Consider the following 6,772-nt stretch of genomic DNA (forward strand, 5'->3'; position numbering starts at 1 on the left):
TCCTCCCCCTTTTTTTCTTTTGGTGTCCTATGACAGGGTCTTATGCCTCATACAGCTCAAGTTAGCCTCAAACTCACTATGTGGAGGTGTCCTTGAACCTCTGAACTCCCTGACTGCTGGGATTGCAGTTGTGACTACACCCCCAGAAGCAATGATTATCTTGCTAAGTGTATGAAAAAGTGTTTGTGCAGAGTGAAGTGAGAGGCTTATGTTTCACTTATCTTATTAATGTATTGCTTTTCCTGAATGTTCTAAGGCCTTTTACTTTTTAAGGATTTGAATTCTTCATCTTTTATTTTCTCATTTGTTTCAACCTTCCAGGGCCTATTCTTTTTAGCCAAGTTTTCCTCACTCTCTGCAAGACCCTTGTATACCCTTCCTGATCTCTGACAGCTTTCCAGGCCATGGATCCTCTGCTGTGGTTTGAAGGTAAAGTGTCCTCATAGACCCATGCATTTGAACACTTGGCCCCAGCTGAGGGCTGGTCTTGAAGTGGGGCCTACAGAATGCATGAGCCACTGGGGCTGGACCTTTATCCTGTCCCCAAGCCTATCCTCTCTGCTTTCTGACGGTGGACACAATGTGGACATGGACCACACTCTACTGTCACAATGTGTTCCCCATGATAACTGACCATATTGCCTTAAACTGTGAGCCGAAATAAGTCCTTCCTTCCTTAATTTACTTCTTGCTGGGTATTTGGTCACTACATTGAGAGAAAACTACTCCACCCTCTCTTCCAAAGAGCTTCCTCATGTTGACCAGAACCTGGCATGCCTATATCCCATCTCCCTCTTTCTTGTTCTGGTGATATAAATCTAAGTCTAGGAAAGAACACTGTTAGGTAACATTTCGAATCTACACACATTTGAGCTGTTTATAATTCCGCCTTCACAATTTGCTGATAACTTAGCCAGGCACAGAAAGCTTTTGCAGTTTTCTGATAGTTTAGCTGGGTAAAGAAATTTTGATTCAGGGCTGGAGAGATGGTTCAATGCTTAAGAGCACTGACTGCTCTTAAAGAGGACCTGGGTTAGATTCCAGCATCCACACAGCAGCTAACAACCGTCCCTAACTCCAGGTCCAGGGAAATCTGACACCCTCTTCTGACCTCCAAGGGCTTTGAATAACATGGGTGCATTTATATGCATGCAGGCAATACACTCATACTCACAAAATAAAAATAAATAAAATATTTTTTAAAAGAAATTTTGATTCAAAGTCACTATCCTTTGGAACTTAGAAGAAGCCACTCTATTGTCATGAATATCCACTGTGGAGAATGACAGATCTCATTTCAAACTGATTCTCCTTTCCTGAGAGACTTTCTGTATGCCTGGTTTTCTAAATTCCTCAAGAGTCACATTCCCGGCTTGGGAACTCAGTAGGATTGCTCAGTCTAACTTCTGTCCTATAGTTCTAGAAAATTCTCAATCTCTCTGGAAAATCCTCTACAATTTTTATTGGCTCCTATTCAGCATGTGTGGACCTGACACATGACCCCTTGCTTTTCAAGCATTTTCTTTTGTGTATCCAGTCTCTTTTATTTCCTATCTTTAAATTTTTCTGTATTTAACTTTCAATCCTGCACTGATTTTTGTTTAATTTAAGCAATAACCTTTTTCTGTCTTTTTGAGACAGGGTCTCCCTGCAGCCCCAGCTGACCTGGAACTCACTATGTAGACCAGGCTGGCCTTGAACTCAGAGATCCGCTGCCTTTTATGGAAGTTCATTCTTATTCCCCAATTGTTTCCTTTTCTCTTATAAACTGCCTTTTGCTCATCGGGAACAGTACACCCATTTTGTGTGCTCTAAGAACACAAAATATTGGAGTTGATCTCTTTTTACAAAGAGAAGTGCTCTTTTTATCCCATGTTTTTCCATTTGCTGCTGAGGTGCATTTCATTCCCTCTGATCTCTTTTCTTCTTTACACTTTGCTAGCATTTCCTCCTCATTTGAGTCTTTCCCATGTCCATCAAGTAGAGGCCATTACCACTATGTGTGAGCCCAGCATATGTGACGGGCTTGTCCCCTGGCTGGCTTCTCTTCACTTCACTTAACTTGGCTGGGGTGGGGAAGAGACCCCCCCATTATGCCTTACAGTCTCTAAATTCAAGAGGGAAGACTGTGTTGTTTGCAAAACTCTCTTCCAGAGCTCACTGCCTTGTCCTCCAGACAAGTCTTTGAATTTCTTTAGAAGATAATTCTACTTTGGGGAGAAAGAATCTGGTGAGGGTATGGAAAATGTATATTCTTCTTTTAAAAAATTTTATTGAATTGTTGTGTATTTCATACAGAGAATCGTCTTTATACCCCCTTCCCCTTTGGCACCCTCCCATACCACCCCCAACTGGAGTTCATACATTCTGTCATTTATGTTAAGGTCTATCATGTAAAGTTAGTGTCCCCAGACATCCCTCAGTGCAAGTTCATCCATTGGGATCTAGCCGGCCTATCTAGAGTCCCTCCCTTAAGAAGACCAGCTCTTCCTCACCCAGCAGTAATCAGCTGCTAATAATTATTCAACTAAGATTGGGGCCTGCTGTCCATTTCCACAGTTCTGTGCTGTTTTTTGGTTTTTGTTTTTGTTTTTAAAGATGCACACTTTTCAAGTCCTGGCTGCCTTACACCTCAACCCACTCCTAGGGAAACCAAAAGCTTTCATACATCAAGTTGGGGGACAAAATGAGGAGGGCCAAGATGGCTGACCATTCAAAACTAAAAACAAAAATAAAAAAGTATTAAGGTGGAAGATTTTTTAAAAATTTGCAGTACATGATTTACACAGAAGGATGCTGTGGCCTCCCCTGCCGGGACTCAGGTGTGAGCTGGGCCATCCTCCTTTTGGGAGTCCGGGTGTTTTTGGGAGGGACGTCCTGCCTCCAGGGATACTTGGAATGACTATTAAAAACATACACCATCAAAGGCCCTACCCACACTGTAGGACTTGGGGTGCCTGTTCCAACCCAGTTTTAAAATCCTGAGTCAAAAGTGCCAGAACAAAAAAAAAAAGTTTTAAATTAAAAAATACACAAATACAGCCATGCCAATGTTGTCTTGTGTTTTGGTTGGTTTTGTTTTGTTTTATTTTTTTTTCTGTGCAAGGTAGGTTTTGTTAAGAAAGGGGGTAACCGCTCACTCAGTCGGCCCTGAACGTTTGCGGTGGATGCTGGAGGGGCCGGACTCCTCTAGCCTGTTGCTGATGCACACCTGTGCAAGGCGGGCAGCAGGGTCAGGATGGAGCCGGTCCACACTGGTCCACATCGAGTGCTTGCGCTCAGGAGAGCAGTGATCTTGGTCTTCATCGTGCTGGGAGCCAGAGCTGCGGACCTCCTCCTGCATCTTGTCTGTGATGCCAGGGTACATGGAGGTGCCACGGACCACACTGCGTTGGCATAGAGGACCTGGAGGATGTCCACGTCACAAAGCTGGTTTCATGGATACTGCAGGATTCCATGCCAGGACCAAAGGCTGGAAGAGCGCTTGGGACGGCGGAAGTGCTTGTTGCCAATGGTGATGACCTGGCCATCACCATCAGGCAGCTCATAGGTCTTCCCAGAGAGGAGGAGGAGGCAGCGGTGGCCATCCTGCTCAAAGTCCTGGAGGTCGTAGCACAGCTTCTCCTTGACGTCACACGTGATTTCCTGCACGGCTGTGATGGTGAAGCTGTTGCCAAGCTCGGTCAGGATTTACACCAGGTCATCTGTCAGGTCCTGGCCAGCCTGGTCCAGACGCAGGGTGGCGTGGGGGAGAGTGCAGCCCTCCTAGATGGGCACAGAGTGGGTGACCCCATCCCGGACTCCATCACGATGCCAGTGGCACGTCCAGAGCAGACAGGGGCAGCCTGGCTTGCATGGCTAACATGGGGATGTTGACCGTCTCCAACATGTTCGGGGTCATCTTTTCATGGTAGGCCTTGGGGCTCAGAGAGGCTTTGGTGAGCAGCACCAAGTAGTCCTCGGGGGCCACATGCAGCTTGTTGTAGAAGGTGTGATCCAGATCTTCTCCATGTTGCCGCAGTTGGTTACGTGCTGTGCTCCATGGGGTGCTTCAGGGTCAGGATGCCTCTCTTGCTCTGGGCCTCCTCGTGCAGGCAGGAGTCCTGGCCCATCCCACCATCACACCCTGGTGCAGCAGGCAGCCCATGACGGATGGGAAAATGGCCTAGGTAGCATCATGCCTGCAAAGCTGGCTTTGCACTTGCTGGAGTGTTGAGGACCAGGACTGCAGATCCTGTCATCCATGGTAGTGGGTGGTGGGTATAGACCTGAGGAGGGGAAGATGCGAGAGATCTAGACTCTGGGGTGGACACAGGACTCCACCTCTGTCTAGGTTTTTGTCTGCTCTGTTTGCATGGGTCCTGTGCATGCTGACACCATTGTTGTAGGTTGGTCTGAGAAGAGTCCCAGGAGCCTGTAGGACTCATGTTTCCATAGAGTCATGCCCCTCCTCCCTTGTGCTGTATTCAGTGAGCTCTAGGTGTAGAGGTTGCATTGTAGATGTGCCACTTAGGCTTGGGCAATTCACAGACAATCTCTGTGTGTGACCAGTTGTGGAACTCTAATTATCTCTGTCTCCTGAAAAAGAAGCTTCTTTGATAGGAGGTGACTTTAAATCTATACTTACCTATAGATTTAAAGATTCGTATTTTACACATAGTAATAAATTACATTTGAGCCAGGTATGGTGGCACATGCCTTTAATCCCAGCACTTTACGTTTGTCTAGAGATGTGACAGCCTTGGGGTTTTTCTCTAAGATCTATGACCTCTCCATCCATGTGTATTTGGCTAAGTTAACAGTACCACACACAAGCACATTTCCTCCCACTAAGTGGGCTTTAAGTCCGATTAGGTAGCTGTTGATTACCCCAAGATAAAAGTATCACTAGTGTACCAATATCGTTTGCTGTACTGGTCATTGATGTGTTTTTCAGGCCCTGAAGCTGGTGTTGGACCATCAATTGATGTTCTCGGTTAGCAGCTTGCTTTGTGGTCTCCAAAGCTATGAGAGCTAGCCTTCAGAGGAGGTGGCTTCCAGGTCGGTTCCAACTCCATTGCTCCAAGTCCTGTTTCATTGTTATTATTGCTATTCTTTTCTTTGTAAAATAAGTTGCTAGGCCCAGAGTTTGGAAGCATCCAATACTTAGAAAATAGAGTACAACATACAGCCATGTCAAATTCCCTGGAAGGAGCAAATATTAGAATTAGATATTTTTATGAAATCAACAAAATCGGTAGAATTCAAATCCAGCCTGAAATGGCCTGGTCTTCTTAGGTCATGATGAAGTTTAAATTTCTTTGACGACCTACAGGCCTCTCTCCGACCTGCAGGCTCCTCTCTCCAGGGTAAGTCTCTCTCGCCCTCCAAGCCTTGACTCCCCAAACCTCACCCATCCCCCCCACCCCCACCAGTCTCTCCTCCTAGCCTGCGTCCTGTCCTATTCCTTGTCTTGGCACCCCAGACACATGGGGAACTACCACTGCTTCCTGATCCTGTGCATCCAGACCAATTCAGTTCCTCCTCAGGTCCCCAGGGGCACTCTGGGCCTGGCCCCGCCCTCACCTCCCTCTGCTTACCTGGGCATGCACCACACGCCAGCCTCTTTCCTGGACACCTGGGCTGACCTTTCCTCTTCCTGATCCTTTGCATCCAGACCAACCCAGCTCCTCAGTGCAGTCCCCAGGAGACCTTGGGGCCTCTTCCCACCCCCATCTTCCTTTTGCATCTCTGGGTGGCATGGCCACCAGCTGCCCTAAATCAGCAACTTTCCTGGTCCCAGCTCCCAGGCCAGTCCAACCCCCAAATTTCTGAGGCCAAAATCTATCCTGGAGGGATCCAGACCTTAGGAGAAAGCCCGAGAGCATCTGATCCTCATCTGACTTGGGCCTCTGTGGGAACTCCTGAAGAGAAAAGCAATTTGGTCACTCCAATATAAAATCAAAAGAAAGACCCTGAAGCCTAGATCAACCAGCTCTTCATGCTCAACAAGTAAACAACAAAGGCACATAAAATTTACGAAGAGAAGCAGACCTAAACTCAACAAAGAAAGGCTTAAGTCTCACACAAGAACCAGAATCAACAAAAGAAATCCACATGTCAAAGTAACAAGAAAAAAATAAGTAAAATATTCCCACCAAAAACCAATATCTCTCTAGAGGAGTAAAATGAGAACCCCCTAGAGATAATGCAGGACATGGAACTCAAATGAGCAATTATAAACCTGATAAAAGAATTCAGTGAATTTAAAGAACATACACAGACACCCAAAAGAAATCAAAGAACTGAAGGCAGATAGGGATAAACTTCTGAATGAATTCAGAAAAGAGTTAGAAATATTGAAGAATACTCAGCCTAAAATGAAGAAAGAAGTGAAACACTCAGTAAGCCAGTGAGAAACGACAGGAGAAAGCCTCACCAGTACGATGAATGAAATGGAAAACAGAGGATCAAGACTGGAAGATAAAGTGGATGAACTAGACCACTCAAGCAAAGACTATGAAAAATTTAAGAAATCACAAGAATGGAATATGCAGGAATTGTGTGACACCATAAAAAGACAAACTTACCAATCACAGGCATGCAGGGAGGAGAAGGATCCCGAGATAATGGCATGGACCAGATCTTCAACAGAATTGTGGAAGAAAATTTTCCAAAATTAAAGAAAGACATGCCCATACAAATACAAGAAGCATACAGAACACCAAACAGACAGGACCAGAAAAGAAACTGTCCATGGCACATCAAAGTAAAAACAGTACATGTTAAAAAC

At 45.6% G+C, this 6,772-nt stretch overlaps 1 pseudogene; it reads right to left on the reverse strand.

The window, feature by feature from the left end:
- Positions 1-3,136: 3,136 nt before the first annotated feature.
- LOC103735359 lies at positions 3,137-4,147 on the reverse strand (annotated as a pseudogene).
- Between the last annotated feature and the right edge of the window lie 2,625 nt (positions 4,148-6,772).

Source organism: Nannospalax galili, unplaced genomic scaffold (assembly GCF_000622305.1).
Source record: "Nannospalax galili isolate Female #2095 unplaced genomic scaffold, S.galili_v1.0 scaffold197, whole genome shotgun sequence".
NCBI lineage: Eukaryota > Metazoa > Chordata > Mammalia > Rodentia > Spalacidae > Nannospalax > Nannospalax galili.